Below are 22,919 nucleotides of genomic sequence, written 5' to 3'. Positions count from 1 at the left end.
CCCTATAAAGCTACCAACGGTATTTTTCACAGAACTAGAACAAATAATTTCACAATTTGGATGGAAATACAAAAAACCTCGAATAGCCAAGGTAATCTTGAGAAAGAAGAATGGAACTGGAGGAATCAACCTGCCTGACTTCAGGCTCTACTACAAAACCACAGTCATCAAGACAGTATGGTACTGGCACAAAGACAGAAATATAGATCAATGGAACAGAATAGAAAGCCCAGAGATAAATCCACGAACACCTACAGACACCTTACCTTCGACAAAGGAGGCAAGAATATACAATGGAAAAAAAGGCAACCTCTTTAACAAGTGGTGCTTGTTAAAACTGGTCAACCACTTGTAAAAAATGAAACTAGAACACTTTCTAAAACCATACAGAAAAATAAACTCAAAATGGATTAAAGATCTAAATGTAAGACCAGAAACTATAAAATTCCTAGAGGAGAACATAGGCAAAACACTCTCCGACATAAATCACAGCAGGATCCTCTATGACCCACCTCCCAGAATATTGGAAATAAAAGCAAAAATAAACAAATGGGATCTAATTAAACTTAAAAGCTTTTGCACAACAAAGGAAACTATAAGCAAGGTGAAAAGACAGCCCTCAGATTGGGAGAAAATAATAGCAAATGAAGGAACAGACAAAAGATTAATCTCAAAAATATTCAAGGAACTCCTGCAGCTCAATTCCAGAAAAATAAATGACCCAACCAAAAAATGGGCCAAAGAACTAAACAGACATTTCTCCAAAGAAGACATACAGATGGCTAACAAACACATGAAAAGATGCCCAACATCACTCACTATTAAAGAAATGCAAATCAAAACCACAATGAGGTACCATACATGCCAGTCAGGATGGCTGCTATCCAAAAGTCTACAAGCAATAAATGCTGGAGAGGGTGTGGAGAAAAGGGAACCCTCTTACACTGTTCGTGGGAATGCAAACTAGTACAGCCACTATGGAGAACAGTGTGGAGATTTCTTAAAAAACTGGAAATAGAACTGCCATATGACCCAGCAATCCCACTTCTGGGCATACACACCAAGGAAACCACAACTAAAAGAGACATGTGCACCCCAATGTTCATCACAGCACTGTTTATAATAGCCAGGACATGGAAGCAACCTAGATGCCCACCAGCAGACGAATGGATGAGGAAGCTGTGGTACATATACAGCATGGAATATTACTCAGCCATTAAAAAGAATTCATTTGAATCAGTTCTAATGAGATGGATGAAACTGGAGCCTATTATACAGAGCGAAGTAAGCCAGAAAGATAAAGACCAATACAGTATACTAACGCATATATATGGAATTTAGAAAGATGGTAACGATAACCCTATATGCAAAACAGAAAAAGAGACACAGATGTACAGAACAGACTTGTGGACTCTGTGGGAGAAGGCGAGGGTGGGATGTTTTGAGAGAACAGCATCAAAACATGTATATTATCTAGGGTGAAACAGATCACCAGCCCAGGTTGGATGCATGAGACAAGTGCTTGGGGCTGGTGCACTGGGAAGACCCAGAGGGATCAGGTAGAGAGGGAGGTGGGAGAGGGGATCGGGATGGGGAATACATGTAAATCCATGGCTGATTCATGTCAGTGTATGACAAAAACCACTACAATATTTTTTATAAATATTTAAAAATTTAAAAATAAATAATTAGCCTCCAACTAATAAAAATAAATGGAAAAAAAAAGTAAAAGAAAAAGGAAAAAAAAAAAAGACACACAAATGGCCAACAGGTACATGAAAAGGTGCTCAACATCACTAATTATCAGGAAATGCAAACAAAAACCACAGTGAGCTATCACCTCACACTTGTTAGAATGGCTATTATGAAGACAATAAATAACAAGTGTTAATGAGAACATAGAAAAAAGGGAACTCATGCACTGTCAGCAGAAATGTAAAATTGGGGTTACTGGGTAGTTCAGTGATAAATAATCTGCCTGCAATGAGGGAGACCTGAGTTTGATCCCTGGGTCAGGAAGATCCCTTGGAGGAGGACATGACAACCCACTCCAGTATTCTTGCCTAGAGAATCCTCATGGACAGAGGAGTGTGGCAGGCTACAGTACAGTCCACGGGGTTGCAAAGAGTCAGACACAACTGAGCAACTTTCACTTTCATTATGCAAAACAATACAGAGCTTCCTCAAAGACTAAAAACAGAACCACCATATGATCCAGCACTTCTACTTCTGGGTATCTACCTAAGAAATGAATATATTAACTTAAAAAGATAGATGCACTCTCCTGTTCATTGAAGTATTATTTTTTTAAAGATTGGGTTTTATTTATTTTGGTTATGTTGGGTCTTGTTTGCAGCATGTGGGATCTTTGTTGCATCATTCAGGATCTTCCTCAAGGCATTTGAGCTCAGTAGTTGTGGTGCATGTGCTCTCTAGTTGTGACAAATGGGCTTAGTTGCTTTGCGGCATGTGGGATATTAGTTTCCTAACCTGGGATCAAACCTGCATCCCCTGAATTGCAAGGAAGATTATTTACCACCACACCACTAGGGAAGTCCCTACAATATTATTTACAAGACCTAAGATATAAAATCAACCTAAGCATCCATAAATGGAGAAATGGATAAAGAAAATGTGGTATACATACACAATGTTATTTAGCCGCAAAAGAAGGAAATCTTGCCATTTGTAACAACATGGATGAACCCTGAGAGCATTATGCTAAGTGAAATAAGCCTGTTCAGTCGCTACGTCATGTCCAACTCTTTTCCAACCCATGGACTGCAGCACGCCAGGCCTCCTTGTCCTTCACTATCTCCCAGAGTCTGCTCAAACTCATGTCCACTGAGTCAGTGATGCCATCCAACCATCTCATCCTCTGTCACCCCCTTCTCCTTTTGTCTTTAATCTTTCCCAGCATCATGGTCTTTTCCAATGAGTCAGCTCTTTGCATCAGATGTCCAAAGTATTGGAGCTTCAACTTCAGTATTGGAACTTCAGCATCAGGCCTTCAGTGAATATTTAGGGTTGATTTCCTTTAGGATTGACAGGTTTGATCTCCTTGCAGTTCAAGGGACTCTCAAAGAGACTTCTCCAGCACCACAATTTGAAAGCATCAATTCTTTGGCACTCAGCTTTCTTTATGTTTCAATTCTCATTTCCATACATGACTCCTGGGAAGACCATAGCCTTGTCTATATGTACCTGATATATGTGGTCCACTGGAGGAGGCAATGGAAAACTACTCCAGTATTCTTCCTATGAGAACCCAATGTACAGCACAAAGAGGCAAAAAGATGTGACACTGGAAGATGAGACCCCCAAATCCATAGGCCCCTCTGCTACTGGGGAAGACTGGAGAAACAGCTCCAGAAAGAACGAAGAGGCAGGTTGTGCATGCATCTGGTGGTGAAAGTAAATAATGATGCTATAACAATACTGCATAGGAACCTGGAATGTTAGGTCCATGAATCAAGGTAAATTGGAAGTGGTCAAATAGGAGATGGCAAGAGTGAACATCGATATTTTAGGAATCAGTGAACTAAAATGGACCAGAATGGGAGAATTTAATTCAGATGACCATTACATCTACTACTGTGGGCAAGAATCCCTTAGAAGAAATGGAGTAGCCCTCATAGTTAACAAGAGTTTGAAGTGCAGTACTTGAGTACAATCTCAGAAACAACAGAAAGATCTCAGTTCGTTTCCAACACAAACCATTCAATATCACAGTAATCCAAGTCTATGCCCCAAACACTGATGCTGAAGAAGCTGAAGTTGAATGGTTCCATGAAGACCTACAAGACCTTCTAGAACTAACACCAAAAAAAAAGATGTCTTTTTTCATCATAGGGGATTGGAATGCAAAAGTAGGAAGTCAAAAAACACCTGGAGTAACAGGCAAATTTGGCCTTGGAGTACAAAATGAAGCAGGACAAAGGCTAACAGAGTTTTCCCAAGAAAACACACTGGTCATGGCAAACACTCTCTTCCAGGAACACAAGAGACGACTCTACACATGGACAACACCAGATGGTCAGTACTGAAACCAGACTGATTACATTCTTTGCAGCAAAAAATGGAGAAGCTCTATATAGTCAGCAAAAACAAGATCGGGAGCTGACTGTGGCTCAGAACATCAGCTCCTTATTGCAAAATTCAGACTTAAACTTGAAGAAAAGTAGGGAAAACCATTAGGCCATTCAGGTATGACCTAAGTTGAATCCCTTATACAGTGGAGGTAATGAATAGATTCAAGGGATAAGATCTGGTAGACAGAGTGTCTGAAGAACAATGGACAGAGGTTTGTAACACTGTACAGGAGGCGATGACCAAAACTATCCCTAAGGAAAAAAAAATGCAAGAAGGCAAAGTGTTTGTCTAAGGAGGCTTTACAAATAGCTGAGGAAAGAAGAGAAGCAAAAGGCAAGGGAGAAAGGGAAAGATACCCAACTGAATGTAGAGTTCCAGAGAATAGCAAGGAGAGATAAGAAGGCCTTCTTAAGTGAACAATGCAAAGAAATAGAGGAAAACAATAGAATGGGAAAGACTAGAGATCTCTTCAAGAAAATTGGAGATATCAAGGGAACATTTCATGCAAGGATGGGCATGATAAAGGACAGAAACAGTAAGGACCTAACAGAAGCAGAAGAGATTAAGAAGAGGTGGCAAGAATACACAGAAGAACTATACAAAAAAGGTCTTAATGACCTGGATAACCATGATGGTGTGGTCACTCACCTAGAGTCAGACATCCTGGAGAGTGAAGCCAAGCGGGCCTTAGAAAGCATTGCCACGAACAAAGCTATTGGAGATGATGGAATCCCAGCTGAGCTATTTCAAATCCTAAAAGATGATGCTGTGAAAGTACTGCACTCAGCATGCCAGCAAATTTGGAAAACTCAGCAGTGGACTGAGTTTTCCACAGGACTGGAAAAGTAGGGCAATCCCAAAGAAGTGCAGTGCCACAGAACGTTCAAGCTACTATACAGTTGCAATCATTTCACATGCTAGCAAGATAATGCTCAAAATTCTTCAGGCTAGGCTTCAGCAGTATGTGAACCTAGAACTTCTAGATGTACAAGCTAGTCTTAGAAAAGGCAGAGGAACCAGATATCAAATTGCCAACATTCACTGGATCATAGAGAAAGCAAGAGAATTCCAGAAAAACATATACTTCTGCTTCATTGACTACACTAAAGCCTTTGACTGTGTGGATCACAACAAACTGTGGAAAATTCTTAAAGAGATGGGAATACTAGACCACCTTACTTGTCTCCTGAGAAACTTGTATGCAGGTCAGGCAGCAACAGTTAGAACTGGACATGGAACAATGGACTGATTTAAAATTGGGAAAGGAGTACAACAAGGCTGTATATTGTCAAAAGTTTGTTAACTTTTGACTCCTTCCCCTTTTGTCCACCACCCACTCTTGCCTCTGGCGACCACGAACTGTTCTCTGTATCTCTGAGCTCTGTACATCTTTTGTTTTTCTTAGTTCCACATAAAGTGAGATCATATGGAATTTTCTTTCTCTGCCTGCCTTTTTCCAAAACAATCAATTCTTCAGCGCTCAGCCTTCTTTATGTTTCAGCTCTCACACATGACTACTGGAAAAACCATAGCTTTGACTATGTGGACCTCTGTTGGGAAAGCAGTATCTTTTAATATTTAATATGCTTTTTAATATGCTGTCTAGGTTTGTCATAGCTTTCCTCCCAAGGAGCAAGTGTCTTTTAATTTCATGGCTGCAGTCACTGTGTACAGTGATTCTGGAGCCCAAGAAAATAAGAGTCTGCCACTGTTCCCCCATCTATTTGCCATGAAGTGATGGCATGATCTTAGTTTTCTGAATGTTGAGCTTTAAGCCAACTTTTTCACTCTCCTCTTTCACTTTCATCAGGAGGCTCTTTAGTTTTTCTTCACTTTCTGCCATAAGGGTGGTGTCATCTGCATATCTGAGGTTATTGATATTTCTCCCGGCAATCTTGATTCCAGCTTGAGCTTCATCCAGCCCAGCGTTTCTCATGATGTACTCTGCATATAAGTTAAATAAGCAGGGTGACAATATACAGCCTTGACGTACTCCTTCTCCTATTTGGAACCAGTCTGTTGTTCCATGTCCAGTTCTAACTGTTGCTTCCTGACCTGCATACAGATTTCTCAGGAGGCAAGTCAGGTGGTTTGGTATTCCCATCTCTTTCAGAATTTTCCAAAGTTTATCGTGATCCCACAGTCAAAGGCTTTGGCATAGTCAATAAAGTAGAAATAGATGTTTTTCTGGAACTCTGTTGCTTTTTGGATGATCCAGAGGATGTTGTCAATTTGATCTCTGGTTCCTCTGCTTTCTCTAAAACCAGCTTGAACATCTGGAAGCTTATGGCTCACATACTGTTGAAGCTTGGCTTGGAGAAGTTTGAGCATTACTTTACTAGCGTGTGAGATGAGTGCAACTGTGTGGTAGTTTGAGCATTCTTTGGCATTGCCTTTCTTTGTGACTGGAATGAAAACTGACCTTTTCCAGTCTTGTGGCCACTGCTGAGTTTTCCAAATTTGCTGGCATATTTAGTGCAGCATTTTCACAGCATCATCTTTTAAGATTTGAACTGGAATTCCATCACCTCCACTAGCTTTGTTCGTAGTAATGCTTCCTAAGGCTCACTTGACTTCACATTTCAGGATGTCTAAGTTTGCTAAGCAACTGACCTTAAAACAAGGAGATTGTTGGGACTGTCTGGGTGGGGGCAATGTCAAAAGTTCTTAAAAGTGTAGGAGTGAGATAGGGGAGAAGTTTAGAGTGATGTAGCATGAGAAGAACCAACTGACTGTTGCTGTTATTAAAGATGAAGAGAACAATATCAAGGAATATGTGTGGCCTTTAAAAGCTAGAAAGAGCAGAGAAATTGATTTTTCCCTTGAGCCTTCAGAAAAGAACCCATCCGGATTTCTCTGGTGGCTCAGTGGTAAAGAACCTGCTTGCCAATGCAGGAGACAAGGTTCAATCCCTGATCTGGGAAGATCCCAAATGCTCATGAGCCACAACTACTGAGCCCACGCTCTAGAGCCTGGGAATCACAACTACTGAGCCCATGTGCCACATACAAGGAAGCCCACACACCTGGAGCCTGTGCTCTGCAACAAAAGAAGACTCCGCAATGAGAAGTCCACATACTGCAATGAAAAGTAGCCCCCACTCACCCCAACTAGAGAAAAGGCAACACACCAACGAAGACCCAGCACAGACAAAATAAATTTTAAAAAAAGGAACCCACTCCTGTCAACATCTTGACTTTAGCCCAGTGAGATCCATGTAGGACTTCAGAACTACAAGATTTAAAATTTCTGCCACTGACTTTATGGCAGTTTGTTACAGCAGTGATAGACAACTAACAGAGGCAAATTAAGAAGATTTGAGAAAAGTCTTTGGAATCAGTAGTGGAAATACTAACCAAATTGTATGTTCAATAAATAGTCCTTCACTTTATTGCCAGTCAATGAGGAGAACACCGACTTGATGGACATGAGTTTGAGCAAGCTTGGGGAGTTGGTGATGGACAGGGAAGTGTGGCGTGCTGCAGTATACGGGGTTGCAAAGAGTTGGACCCAACTGAGTGACTGAATTGAACTGAATGAGGAGGAACTGGAAAAATGACCACACACCAAGTACTATGAGGCAGGTTTAAAGACAACTGCCTGAACACAGTGTTATGGTTAGTCCTAATTATTACCCAAGTAGGGGATTTCCTCACCAATCTTGTGTTCAGTCTCAAGTCCACCTTATATGACAACTAGTACAGGCACTCCTCAGAGACACTGTGGGTATTCAAGATCACCAAAATAAAGTGAAAATCACAATAACGTGAGATGTATTTTTTGGTTTCCCAGTGCATATAAAAGTTACATTTATTGTAACTGTATTCATATTGTAGTCTGTTAAATGTTCAACAGCATTGTATCTTTAAAAACAATGTAAATTAATTACTTAAAAATACTTTATTCCTAAAGGTTGTATGGGTGCTGATGGGTGCTGACTGATCAGGATGGTGGTTGCTGAAGGTTGGGGTGGCTGTGGCAATTTCTTAAAATAAGACACAAATGAAGTTTGCCTCAGTGACCCTTCCTTTCATGAACAACTTCTCTGCAGCATCTGATGTCGTCTGACGCATTTTACCATAGTAGAACTTTCAAAATGTGAGTTAACCCTCTAAAACTCTGCCACTGTTTATCAACTAATTTTATGTCATACACTAAACTCTTTGTTGTCATTTCAATAATCTTCACAGCATCTTCACCAGGAGTACATACTATTTCAAGAAACCACTTTCTTTCCTCACACATAAGAAGCAACTCATCTTTTCAAGTTTCACAGTGAGATTGCAACAGTTCAGTCACATCTTCAGGCTCTACTTCAAATTCTAATTCTCTTGCTATTTCTACTATCTGCAGTTACTTCCTTCAGTGAAGTCCTGAAATCCTCAAAGTCAACCATGATGTTTGGAATCCACATCTTCCCAACTCCAGTTAATGTTGATGTTTTGACTCCTCCTCCCGTGAGTTATGAACGCTCTTAATGACATCTAGAATGGTGAATCCTTTTCAGAAGATTTTCAATTGCCTTGCCTAGATCTAACCAAGAAATCACTACCTACGGCTGCTAAAGCATTACAAGATGTATTTCTTAAATAATAAGACTTAGGCTGAAATTACTCCTTGATCCATGGTTTGTAGAACTGCTATTGTGCTAGCAGGCACAAAAACATTAATCTCATTGTACATCTCCATTTCAAATCCTAAAAGATAATGCTGTTAAAGTGCTGCACTCAATATGCCAGCAAATTGGAAAACAGCAGTGGCCACAGGACTGGAAAAGGTCAGTTTTCATTTCAATCCCAAAGAAGGGCAATGTCAAAGAATGTCCAGACTATGGTACAATTGCATTCAATTCACATGCTATCAAACTAATGCTCAAAATTCTCCAAGCCAGGCTTCAACAGTATGTGAACTGAGAACTTCCAGAAGTTCAAGACAGATTTACAAAACGCAGAATAATCAGAGATCAAATTGCCAACATCTGTTGTATCATAGAAAAAGCAAGGGAATTCCAGAAAAACATCTACTTCTGCTTCATTGACTACACTAAAGCCTTTGACTGTGTGGATCACAACAAACTGGAAAATTCTTAAAGAGACAGGAATACCAGACCACCTTACCTGCCTCCTGAGAAACCTGTATGCAGGTCAAGAAGCAACAGTTAGAACAGGACATGGAACAACAGACTGGTTCAAAATTGGGAAAGGAGTACATCAAGGCTGTATATTGTCACTCTGCTTATTTAACTTATATGCAGAGTACATCATGTGAAATGCTGGGCTGGATGAAGCACAAGCTGGAAAGAAGATTGCTGGGAGAAATATCAATAACCTCAGATATGCAGATGATACAACCCTTATGGAAGAAACTGAAAAAGAGGAACTAAAGAGCCTCTTGATGAAGGTGAAAGAGAAGAGTGGCTTAAATCTCAACATTTAGAAAACAAAGATCGTATCCAGTCCCATCACTTCATGGCAAACAGATGGTAAAACAATGAAAACAGTGACAGACATTATTTTCTTGGGCTCTGAAATCACTGCAGATGATGACTGCAGCCACAAAATTAAAAGATGCTTGCTCTTTGGAAGGAAAGCTATGACAAACCTAGACAGAGTATTAAAAAGCAGAGACATTACTTTGCCAACAAAGGTCTGTCTAGTCAAAGCTATGGTTTTTCCTGTAGTCATGTACGATGTGAGGGTTGAACCATAAAGAAGGCTGAGCGCCAAAGAATTGATGCTTTTGAGCTGTGGTGTTGAAGAAGACTCTTGAGAGTCCCTTGGGCTGCAAGGACATCAAACCAGTCAATCCTAAAGGAAATCAATCCTGAATATTCATTAGAAGGGCTGACGCTGAAGCTGAAGTTGCAATACTTTCACCACCTGATGTGAAGAGCTGATTCATTAGAAAAGACCCTAATGCTGGGAAAGATTGAAGATAGGAGGGGAAGGGGACGATAGAGGATGAGATGGTTAGATGTTCATCACTGATTCAGTGGAAATGAACTTGAGCAAGCTCTGGGAGATGGTGAAGGACAGGGAAGTCTGGCGTGCTGCAGTCCATGGGGTCACAAAGAGTTGGACACAACTGAGCGACTGAGCAAGAACATCTCCATTACAGCTTTTGTGTACTGCTACATTGCCAGTGAGCAGTAATATTATGAAAACAATCTTTTCTGAGCAACAGTTCTCAACAGTGGGCTTAAAATATCCAGTAAACCATGTTGTAAACAGATGTGCTGTCATCCAGGTTTTGTTTTTCCACCTACAGAGGACAGGCAGAGTAGATTTACCATAATTCTTAAGAGCCCTAGGATTTTCAAAATGGTCAGTGAGCACTGGCTTCTTCTTAAAAGTCACTAGCTGCATTAGCCCCTAAAAAAGAGCCAGCCTGTCCTTAGAATCTTTGAAGTCAGGCATTTCTCTCCAACTATCAAAGTCCTAGATGCTGTCTTCCTCTGATATAAAGCTGTTTCATGTACAGTGAAAAACTGCTGTTTGGTGTAGCCATCTTTATTAGTTATTCTAACTAGATCTTCTGGATAAGTTGTGGCAGCTTCTACATTAGCACTTGCTTCTTCATCTTGAGCTTTTATGTTCCAGAGACAGGTTTCCTTAACCCTCGTGATCCAACCTCTGCTAGTTTCAAACTTTTCTTCTGCAGCTTCCTTCACTTCTCTCAGGCTTCACAGACCTGAAGAGAGTTATGGCCTTGCTGTGGATTAAGCTTTGGCTTAAGGGAATGTTGTGGTTGGTTTGATCTTCTATCCAGACCACTAAAAGCTTCTCTGTATCAGCTAAAAGGCTGTTTCTCTTTCTTATCACTTATGTGTTCACTGGAGTAGCACTTTCAATTTCCTTCAAGAACTTTTCCTTTGCATTCACAACTTCAGTAACTGGTATAAGAGGCCTGGCTTTCAGCCTGCCTCAAATTCTGATGCACCTTCCTCACTAAGTTTAATCATTTCTAGCTTTTGATTTAAAGTGAGAGACTCTCCCTTTCAATCGAACACTTAAGAGGCAACTGTAAGTTTATCAACTGGACTAATTTCAGTATTATTATGTCTCAGGGAAAGAGAGGCCTGAGGAGAGGAAGAGAGACGGGAAGCAGGGCAGTTTGAACACATATTTATCATTTCAGTTTGCCATCCTAGACTCACGGATTGATAGTAACATCAAAGATCACTGGTTACAGATAATCAGAACAATTATAATATTGCAAAAATTACTGTAATGTGACACAGAGACAGGCAGTGAGGAAATGCTACTGGAAAAATGGTGCCAGCAGACTCGCTGAATTCCAGGTTGCCCACAAACCTTCCATTTGTTAAAAAAAAAAAATAAAATAAAACACAATACAGAAGCAGACACAGAATGCGAACTTAATGGCTACCAAAGTGAGCAGGGTTAATTGGGAGTATGGGATTAACAGATGCACATATCATACCTAAAATAGATAAACAACAAGCACGTACTGTATAGCACAGGGAAATATATTCAATACCTTGCAATAAACTATGATAGAAAAGAACTGAAAAAAAGAAAAGCGCACAGTATCTGTAAAGCACAATAAAACAAAGCACAGTTAAAATGAGGGATGCCTGTACTAAGAGTTGGGGAAGGTCAGAAATGGTTCGCAATACTTACTCAGAGAATAGTTTCAGAGGTGAGGATCCATACACAGGGCAGGGGGAGAGAAACTCATGACCAGTATGAGAAGAAGCCAGGCACATGGTTCCAGCTTTGGCTGGATGGTTGAGCAAAGAGCAGGAGGGGATGAGAAGCTTGTTGCAAAAGAATGGGAAGAACTGATATGTCTTATGGCTCAGTCCCTCTACAGTCTATCATGCCTACCTCAGATCCATTGAGAAACCACACCAAAGGACTCAAGAGGTTTTGTGCAGTAGATCCTGCATGCTATAACTCCAGTTTCTTGGGGAGATTTCACCAAGACAAACTTTTTTAGGAAACCACAGATGAGGCAGTGACTGGCATCTGGGCTCTTACTGTCCTATACTGGATCTATAACGCTGATGAAGACGACCCACTGCCAAGTGAGAAACTAATCCAAAATATTCTAGATAAATTTTTTGTTCGTTTTAATTTGTTTTTAATTGAAGGATAATTGCTTTACAGAATTTTGTTGTTTCTGCCAAATATCAACATGAATCAGCCATAGGTGTACATATGTCCCCTCTCTCTTGAACTTCCCACCCATCTCCCCTTTTGAGATCAGCCCCACTGCCCTGAAAAATTTCCATAGACCTTATCTTAAAAGTGAGAAAAAACTTAAGATAAAGTATTACAGATGTGTTTCAGGATGTGTTACCCCCAAATATGCACCTTGTTATATTGAATACTTTAAAAGAAGACAGTAGAAGCAGTGAGGTCACTCTGACCTTTCCCCCTGCCTTTCTTCCCTGAAACAGGTCATTAAACCTTCATGTGAAAGGTTCCCTGCTTACACTGAGAGGAAAGGAGCATCCTTATCTCAGAAGACCAAAGGGACCCTAAGAAACACTTTGTGCTAAGTCTCTCCCAGTTTACTAAACTTCCCTCACACTCTCTGACTTATCATATCCCTCCACAACCATCCAGTCTTCACCAAATCCAACCCAGAACTCCTGAAGTCTGTTTCTTTGTGTCTTCCTTTCCTTACAAAGGCTCCCGTGTCACATAAAGCTTACAAACAAATGTGTATGGTTTTCTCCTGTTAATCTGTCAGTTTAATTTTTAGATCCTGCCAGGGACCCTAAGAAGGTGGAGAAAACCTTTTTCCTCCCCCACTATCACGAAAATGGGTAGCAAATGTCCCAAATTAAAGTGAACATCTTTAAAGGTTGCCATTGCAATCGTTCCCCTTCATGGATCACGGCCTTGAGAGTCCTTTGGACTGCAGGGAAATCAAACCAGTCAATTCTAAAACAAATCAACCCTAAATACTCATTGGAAGGACTGATGCTGAAGCTGAAGCTCCAATACTTTGGCTACCTAATGTGAAATGTTGACTCACTAAAAAAAGACCCTGATGATGAAAAGATTGAAGGCAGGAGGAGAAGGGGACGACACAGGATGAGATGGTTAGATAGCATCACCAACTCAATGGACGTGAATTTGAGCAAACTCTGGGAGATAATGGAGGACAGAGGGAGCCTGGCGTGCTGCGAACTATGGAGTCACAAAGAATGGGACAGGACTAGTGATTGAACAACAGCAACAACTGCACTAGTAATGCCTAAACTAGCCAATGGGGATGACTAGAAAGCAATATGGCCATGGCTACAGAATCAAGATATCAAATTGCCAACATCCAATGGAGCATCGAAAAAGCAAGGGAATTCTAGAAAAACATTTATTTCTGCTTTATTGACTATGCCAGAGGTCTTTGACTGTGTGGATCACAATAAACTGTGGAAAATTCTGAAAGAGATGGGAATACCAGACCACCTGACCTGCCTCTTGAGAAACCTGTATGCAGGTCAGGAAGCAACAGTTAGAACTGGACATGGAACAGACTGGTTCCAAATAGGAAAAGGAGTACGTCAAAGTTGTATATTGTCACCCTGCTCATTTAACTTATATGTGGAACGCTGGGCTGGAGGAAGCACAGGCTGGAATCAAGATTGCTGGGAGAAATATCAATAACCTCAGAAATGCAGATGACACCACCCTTATGGCAGAAAGTGAAGAACAACTGAAGAGCCTCTTGGTGAAGGTGAAAGAGGAGAGTGAAAAAGTTGGCTTAAAGCTCAACATTCAGAAAACTAGGATCATGGCATCCGGTCCCATCATTTCATGGCAAATAGATGGGGAAACAGTGGAAACAGTGGCTGACTTTACTTTTCTGGGCTCCAAAATCACTGCAGATGGTGATTGCAGCCATGAAATTAAAAGATGGTTACTCCTTGGAAGGAAAGTTATGACCAACCTAGACAGCATACTGAAAAGCAGAGACATTACTTTGTCAACAAAAGTCCGTCTGGGCAAGGCTACGGTTTTTCCAGTGGTCATGTATGGATGTGAGAGTTGGACTATAAAGAAAGCTGAGCGCCAAAGAATTGATGCTTTTGAACTGTGGTGTCGGAGAAGACTCTTGAGAGTCCCTTGGACTGCAATGAGATCCAACCAGGCTATCTAAAGGAAATCAGTCCTGAATATTCATTGGAAGGACTGATGCTGAAGCTGAAACTCCAATACTTTGGCCACCTGATTCGAAGAGCTGACTCACTGGAAAAGACCCTGATGCTGGGAAAGATTGAGGGCAGGAGGAGAAGGGGACGACAGAGGATGAGATGGCTGGATGGCATCACCGACTCAATGGACATGGGTTTGGGTGGACTCTGGGAGTTGGTGATGGACAGGGAGGCCTGGTGTGCTGCAGTTCATGGGGTCGCAAAGAGTCAGACACGACTGAGTGAACTGAACAGAATCAAGGCATCCTCAAATCTGAAAGAGATGGCATCAGTCACAAGGACCTTGCCATCTGATGCAGAGCTCTGGGCATACTGAAAACAAGAGATCTTTGGTTGAGGCCCAAGCAACTGTTACATTGTTGTAAACTAAACATAAAGACGTGCCTTCTGGTCTGTAGCCGCCCTCTCACTCCACACCTTGTCCCTCCCTTCCCGTGTATTCTGAAATCGACCGCTTTGAAGAAATTATTGGGGTGGATCAGGTGGGGTCCCTGTTCCCAACAGGGACCAAAGGCAATGCACAGCCCCCGCCCCGAGTATGCTGGAGAACTCTGGAGAAGGGAGAGATCAGACTTTTAAGGCTCTGTTGGATACAGGCACCTAAGACCATTTTATCTGATCTTGAGAAGGTGAGGGAGTACCCAGACTCAGTTCATGGGGTTTAGGTACAGATAAGTGTAAAGTGTCGCTGGGGATTGAAGTGGCCTGTTAAGCCAATTCAATGTACACTTGACCCTTGACCAACATGGGTTTGAGTTGCATGGGCCCACTTATACATGGATTATTTTCAAAAAATCTATTGAAAAACATTCTTGGGATTTGCAACAATATGAAAAACTCACAGATGAACCTTGTAGCCTAGAAATATCAAAATGTTTAGAAACTGCTAGGTATGTCCTGAATTCATCAAATATGTGTAGATAACAGTCTCTTTTGCTATTTACTCTCATAAAATGTACACAAGTCTATTATAAAAAGTTGTAATTTATCAAAACTTATGCACACAGTTACAATAATACATGCAGCTGTTCACAGTCAAGAGAAATGCAAGCACATGGGAAAACTCAGCAATAAATTATAACTGCATAAATTTAACTGTCATCCATACTATACAAGTGCAATCATTTCATACCCACTTCCTTCTGCAATTTCGATGAGCTCAAGTGATGCGGGTTATCTGCTTAAAATACCATGTGATATGTGTGATATGTATAATTATCTCTGTGTGAGCAGTCTGTCTCTCCAACAAATTGTGTATTGAAGTAACAAGTCATCTTCTGTGGTTCTCATGTATTTTTCATCATGCTTAGTGCAATATTGTAAACCTTGAATAATACCATGAACCAAACCAAACCACTAGTGATGCTGGAAGTGCTCCCAAGAAGCAGAGAAAAGCCACTGCATTACAACAAAAAGTTGAATTGTTTGATATATGCTATAGGTTGAGGTCTGCAGCTGTGGTTTCCCACGATCTCAAGACAACTGAATCCAGCATAAAGACTACTGCGTGTTTTTTAAAAGGAACTGATGAAGCTGTCACTGTAGCTATACCAACAGGCATGAAAACCTTGTACATTTTGTGAAACACCTTATCTCATCTTGAAAATGTAGCTTTAATGTAGATGCAGGATTGCTCTGAGAAAGGCATACCAAAAGTCTCTCTATATGATTCAAGGAAAAGTAAAGTCTTTCTACAACAACCTGAAGCAAAAGGAAGGTGAAGAATCTAAAGCTGGAGAATGTAATGTCAGCAAAGAAAGGTCTGATAATTTTTAAGAAAGAGGTTTGTTTGGCTTTTAAAATGTCAAGAGAAGAGAAGCAGCTTGTACCCACCAGGGGGCAGCAGATGAGTTCGATAGAAAAATCACAGAGGAGAGGGGTATCTGCCTGAAGAGGTTTTGAATACAGACAAAAGTGCCCTATTCTGCCGGAAATATGTGAAAAAAGACATTTATTAGGAAGGAAGACAAGCAAGCACCAGGACTGAAGGCAGGGATGTCAGGATTGACTGACGGATGCTCAGTGGTGTCCGACTCTTTGCGACCCCATGGACTGTATAGTCCAAGGAATTTTCCAGGCCTGAATACTGGAGTGGGCAGCCTTTCTCTTCTCCAGAGGATCTTCCCAACCCAGGGATTGAATCCAGGTCTCCCGCATTGCAGGTGGATTCTTTACTAACTGAGCTATCAGGGAAGCCTTAAAATGTCAAGATGAGAGGAGAAGCAGCTTGTACCCACCAGGGGGCAGCAGATGAGTTCCAGATACCATGTAGAAAAAACCACTGAGGAGAGAGGGATACCTGCCTGAGCAGTTATTGAATACAGACAAACGTGCCATATTCTGGGGAAAAAATTCCAGAAAGGACATTTATTAGTAAGGAAGAGAAGCAAGCACCAGGATTTAAGGCAGGAATGGATAGGCTAAGGCTATTGTTTCGTTCAAAAGGAGCTGAGTTTATGAACAGGATTGCCCTTATCTATAAAGATGCTAATTCTGAGACCTGAGTGTGTTAGCCTCAACTCTTTGAGATCCCATGGACTCTAGCCCTCCAGACTCCTCTGTCCATGGGATTCTCCAGGTAAGCATATTAGAGTGGGTTGCCATTTCCTTCCACAGGGGATCTTCCTGACCCAGGGATCTAACCTGTCTCTTGCATTGCAGGCAGATTTTTTACCATTTGAGCCACAAGGCAAGCCTTGATGGGAAAAGATAAACACCAGCTGCCAGTCTTTTGACTGTACAGCAAGAAGGCCTGAAGAACCAGAACCCTTCTCCTGGATTGGTTCCATCGATGCTTTGTCTCTGAGGTCAGGAAGTACCTTTCCAGTAAGAGACTGCCTTTTAAAGTTCTTTTGACCATGGACCATACACCCTTGCCACCCAGAACCCCAGGTGTTAAACCTGAAGGCATTAAAGTGATTCAAGTGCCCCCAAACAATATATCTCTAGTTCAGCCTCTAGATCAGATGGTCATAAAGATTTTTAAGGCTCATTACACACAGTCCTCTATGGAAAGGATTGTCAACACTATGGAAGAGAACTCCAATAGAGAAGACATCGTTAAAGTCTGAAAGGATTACATTATTGAAGATGCCTTTGTTGTTATAGAAAAAACCACAAAAGCCATCAAGCCCAAAACAATAAAATCCTGCTGGAGAAAATTGTGCAGATGTTGTGTATGACTTCACAGGATTTATGACAGAGGCCATCAAGGAAATCAGGAAGTTGTGGATGTGGCAAAAAAAAGGGGGGGGCAGAGGATAAGGATTTCAAGATGTGGATCTTGGAGAAATTCAAGTGCCAACAGACACCACACCAGAGGAATTCACAGAAGACTACTTGATGGAGATGAGTGCCTAATTCCCAACCAATGCCTGACAATGAGGAGGAAGAAGATGAGAAGGCATAGAAGAAGCAGAGTTAGAAAACAAACTGACATTTAGACAATCTGGCAGACTCAGGGGTGCTTTTGACTTCTTTTATAATATGGAATCTTCTATGATACAGGCACTGAAACTAAAGCAAATGGTGGAAGAAGGGTTGGTACAGTATAGAAACATTTTTGGAAGAAAGAAAAAGCAAAAAACTCAAGAGATCACAATGTGTTTCCATAAAGTTACACCATGTATGCCTGCATCTTCTGCCTTCCCTTCCACTTCCTTCACCTCTGCTGCCCCGGAGACAGCGAGATGAACTCCTCCTTTTCCTCTTCCTTCCCAACCTACTCAACACAAAGAGGAGCATGAAAACCTTCATGATGATCAACGTCCACTTTAGCAAAGAATCATCATGCCTTACGGTTATCAAACATATCTGTTGTGTATGTGTTTTGCATGTCTTCATGTGAAAAACTAATAACTGTATGACAAGAACTGTATGGGATATTTTTTGGCCATTCTCATCTTCTAGGTATGCATCGTATAGAATATTGTGTGCAAGATGTATTGCAGTAGACAGCCTATCCTTACATAGGCAGATGAGTGATATTCAATATAAAATTATTAGTGTGTTACTTTTCTTACTGTTTTACAACTTTGCTCTGAAAGAATTACATTATTGTACGGTATACCTCACTCTCTCTTGTAAATGGGAAAACTACATCAGACCTGTTTTTTAAAGTAAAAATGCTTCTGATACTGATTATGAATATGACTATAATACTGTATGCCACAAAGATTTTATAACAATTCACTCATTAGCATATAGGCTGAGCTACCATAAAGCAATCATACTGCTGTTTCTTCATTATCAGGGCATGAATCATAACTGTAAATAAATATGAATTTCTTTTTCACATTACCTTTTCTCATATTTAGTGTTAATAAAATGTAAAACATCTATAAGGTTTGTATCACATAAAACAATACTGATGGAGCTACTGACAAATAACTCCTCTTCTAAACAGATGACATAAACTTACAGTATCAATAAATACAGGACAGTACTGTGAATGTTTTTTCCCTTCCTTATAAATCTTTTTTTTGATACTGCCTCGTTTCTTTATTCCAGGCTACTAGAGGGACAGTGATGGCATTTCCTGGCTTGACAGAAGGTAAAAACCTGGTCCAGAAAATAAAGACCGTCCTAACTAACACTGCAAATCCAAACAAGACCTAGTTCCCTTAGAGGGACAGAATATCCAAGCACCTACCGTGGCTTCTGGAGGCTTCTGTGTAGCTTCCTCAAGACAGGGCTGGAGGAGAGGCACAGGGTGGGAATGGCCTCTTTCCTGAGCCGTGGGGGTGGCAGCTCCAGTCCCCTTCTGCTCTTGACTGCTTTCCCAAGAGGCCAAAAATACTCCCCTGCTGGCGGCCATGGTGCATGGAGGATACTCCCCAACCCAGCCTCCACACAAGACAATCTTGCAGGGGTGGCTTCTCCAGCAAGAGCACTTGATCGCCCTCCCCACCCCCAGTGATGGGAGACCAAGATTTTATACTACTGTATTCGACAACCTATTTCGCACATCCACTGTCTTATCTAGCTGACTCAGTGGGTTAGTGTGTCAATACCTGGAATTGTCTCAGGGTCACATGGATCCTGGTTTCCAAGCACCTAAAAAATGGCTACAGACACTTGGGTTGTTCGCCACACACCTGTTCCTTGTGCATGATTTGTGAGGCAGAGATGACCTGCAGTTTGCACTCAAAAACTGTGAAAATCAAACCCCAAACCAACCAACCTATTAATAGCTCTTGTTGGGTGGGAAGCGGCTGGCAAGCCCACCCTTTCCGTATTTGGCTTGCTCCTGGTTTGGAAGATGACTTCTCTTTCTAGTGAGAACGGGAAGTTGGGTGGCCCAAGGGAAAGGCGTATGAGTCAAGTGTTCAGAAATGTACGGTCACCCTTGTTTGAGGGACTGTTACCTCCTGAACTCCTCACAAAATATAGCTCACTCTTGCTAGCCGAGGCCGTCTCAGGCAAGATAAAACTTTGCTGCATGAAATGAACTTAGGGAGCCTGACGCCAAAATCTTTTTAAAAAGTGGGAGAGGGAGGTGGGAGGAGGGCTAGGAATGGGGGAACACATGAACACCCGCGGCTAATTCAAGTCAATGTGTGGCAAAACCACCACAATATTGTAAAGTAATTAGTCCCCAATTAAAATAAATAAATTAGTTTTTTAAAGTGTAGAGCAGAAAAACCTCCTGTACCACACATGTAAGCTGCCGATGCTGGTGTGTGCTCAGTCCTCTTGGACTCTTTGTGACCCCATGGACTGTAGCCCATCAGGTTCCTCTACTCATGGGACTGATTCTCCAGGTAAGAATACTGGAGTGAGTGGCCATTCCCTTCTCCAGGGGATCTTCCCGACACAGGGATCGAACCCACATCTCCTGTGTCTCTTGCATTGCAGGTGGGTTCTTTACCACTGAGCCACCGGGTAAGCACCAACTCCCCTCCCCCAACTAAATAAACAAGACACCAAACCACAAAAGCTACCCACGGGGCTGGTGGCTCGGGGGCAGAGTCCAACCCACAGCAGGGCAGAAGGAGCAGGTGCAAATGTGCCGGAAGGGTTGATTCTCCCACTTTGCCCCCTCAGGGCCTCCAGTTCTAATACTGCCCTGGGTGGCTGGGTCTATCTGGTTTGATACATAGAAGGTAGAGGCCAAACCCAACTCTCAGCTTCTTGTGTTTCTAGTAGGGGAGGGAGGCAATGGCTTCAATCCCTCTGCCCCAGAGCAGAGGCAAGATTCTCTGAAACTCAGGCAGACGGGACGTGTGGGAGATTGAGCATCTTCTCCTTATGGAGCATGAGTGTGCTAACCCCTAGAAAGAGTCAGTTCTCTGAGCATGTGGTCTGGAAGCTTCTACCACCAACATCTCATTGATTCTTGTCCCTTCTCCCTGATAAGGGGAGGGGGCCATGGAGGCCCATGAGCTCTTCCCTGGTTTCCAGCCACGAGAAGTGGTCTCCAGAGACGGGGTGGGGACAGGTGTGGGCTCTGCCCCTCCTGGGTTCTCCTCCCCGACCCCTTTCAGTACAGCTGGATGAAAGCCTCTAGCTCTTAGGGAATGAAGCCCTTGCAAGGGATCTTGTTCTTGTCCAGAGTGCAGGCTGAAATGCACTACAGGGTCAAATAGTTGAAGGGCTGAATGGTGCTCTTGGCCAGCAGCTTCTCATGCAGCAGCTTGTAGGCTGTTTTCTTAAAGGTGTTGGTGGTGTCCAATGTGGGCCCCCGCCTCTATCAGGGCATACATGACCCCCAGGCAGTTGTTCTCCTTTGTGATGTGCATTGGGAGTGTTGCCAAATTCATGGCAGTCTGGGTCGGCCCCACAGTCAAGGGCACCTTGACCACCTGGATAGAAGGGAATCTGCCCACTTAGAAGTGAATCACGTTCGTGGTCGGTGTCCACCGCCATGTGCAGGAGTGAACACATTCTTGCTGTGACGGGCACACTTAAGCAGTAGCTCTGGTGCTTCATGTCCTCCTGGTTGGGCTTGCACTCCACTTTCTCCAGCAGGTAGAGCAGGTGGAAGGTGATGCCCAGGGCCTTGGTGAACTGGACTGAGTCCCTGGCCTCCTTGGGCCCACTCAACTTCCCAGACCTTTGCACAGCAGCCACATTAGATCTGCAAAGTCAACTGGTGTATTCAGGCTGCCCCTGGGCCAAGTGGTTCTGGGGCACTTAGGAGAAGAGTTCATCAGAGGATAGGAAACTTCTGGCGGTCTGAGGCTCCAGGTTGTTCTCCTGCATGTCCAAGGTGTACTTCCACTAGTGGATGCTGCACTAGACACTGTCCGAGTTGGCCTATACCACATCCTGGTAGCGCATATAGTGGGAAGTGTCGGGTGGGAGGGACCAGGACCGCTCTCAGGTCAACAGTGCCTGCATGTGCTTCTCATCCCCCTGTGTGAGGAGCGCCTCCAATTCCTCAGTGGTGTTCACCTCCCTGGAATAGTCAGAGGCGAGGATTCAGGTTTAGGCAGATACGTGCCCCCTGGTGATGCCGCTCCACGGCCCCTACCAGAAGTTTCAGGACCCTGAGCAGATCCTGCTTCTTAGCCATGTAGGTGGCTCCCAGAAACTCCAAGGCTGCTAGGCAGCTTCCCAGCTGGTGCTCAGGTGTTCCCCCTGGGAAGAGCTGCAGCAGCAAGCACGCTGGGGTGGCACACATACCTGGCTGGTGGGGGGGCCTTCTCGGGCCATCCCTGGCTGTGTCTCCTCCCTGGCTGTGTCTCCTCCCCAGCAGGCTGCTCCTGGCTGAGGTCCTCCACGATGCTGATGTGGTCCGTCACGCGGGCAGCCAGAGGTGGTGTCATGCCATAGCCGTCCCATTCCCTGTGAGCCTGGCACCCGAACAGCAGCTGTAGGACACCCGGGCTGCCGGCCTTGGTGCAGTCATGCAGGGTGCAGTCCTTGATGCTGCACAGGTTCACCTGGGCGCCCTGCAGTATTAGGTAGCGGGCGATCTGACGGGGGGCCTGTGTAACAGGAGATCATGAGGCACATGTGCCTGCACCGGTTGGTCACCTCCAGGTCCACCTGGTGTTCACCTGCTGAGTGGTGCACCACCTCCACGTGCCCACTGAAGCAGTCAGCACACAGGTGCTGCGTGCACATGTGCATGGTGCAGCTCACCAAGGCCCCACAGCACAGCAGGCTCTGCACCAGATCCAAGGCATCAGTGGCCGAGGTGGCTCAGGGCGGCTGCGCACCCTTGATGGTCTTGTCATTGAAGTGTACCAAGCTGCCTGCCTCCAACCTGGCACCACACAGTCCACTTTACTCAACCACATCCAGGTGGCTGTAATGGGAGGTGATCACAAGCGGCGTCCCCACCTTAACCCCCCAGCCCCGTCCCCCACTGGCCAACTCGCCCGTCAGCTTGTCCAGCTCCTCCCTGTCCAGCCACTAATCAGCCTCTGAAGCATCTACCACGGACTGCATTGTATATGGTGGTGCAGAGGTCCACCATCTGGGCCTTCGCCAGGATGTGGACTGCCACAGGGAAGTTAGAGGAACGGAGGACTGAGGACTGAGCCCAGAGGGGCAGGCTGCAGCCTTCACCATCTCTCCTGCTGCCATCCTAGATGCATCTCCTTATCGATTTTCTTAATAACATATTTTTCTCCAGCTTACTTTAAGAATATATAGGATATAATGCATGGGTGTGAGTGTGTGCTCAGTC

General features: G+C 43.2%; 1 pseudogene; it reads right to left on the bottom strand.

Annotated features, from left to right (window-relative positions):
• Positions 1–18,756: 18,756 nt before the first annotated feature.
• On the bottom strand, positions 18,757–22,662 carry LOC110142619 (protein fem-1 homolog A-like; annotated as a pseudogene).
• Positions 22,663–22,919: the final 257 nt, after the last annotated feature.

Source organism: Odocoileus virginianus, unplaced genomic scaffold (assembly GCF_023699985.2).
Source record: "Odocoileus virginianus isolate 20LAN1187 ecotype Illinois unplaced genomic scaffold, Ovbor_1.2 Unplaced_Scaffold_38, whole genome shotgun sequence".
NCBI classification, from domain to species: Eukaryota; Metazoa; Chordata; class Mammalia; order Artiodactyla; family Cervidae; genus Odocoileus; species Odocoileus virginianus.
The sequence above is the reverse complement of the archived record's forward strand: the minus strand, read 5'-3'. Positions and strand labels throughout refer to the sequence as shown.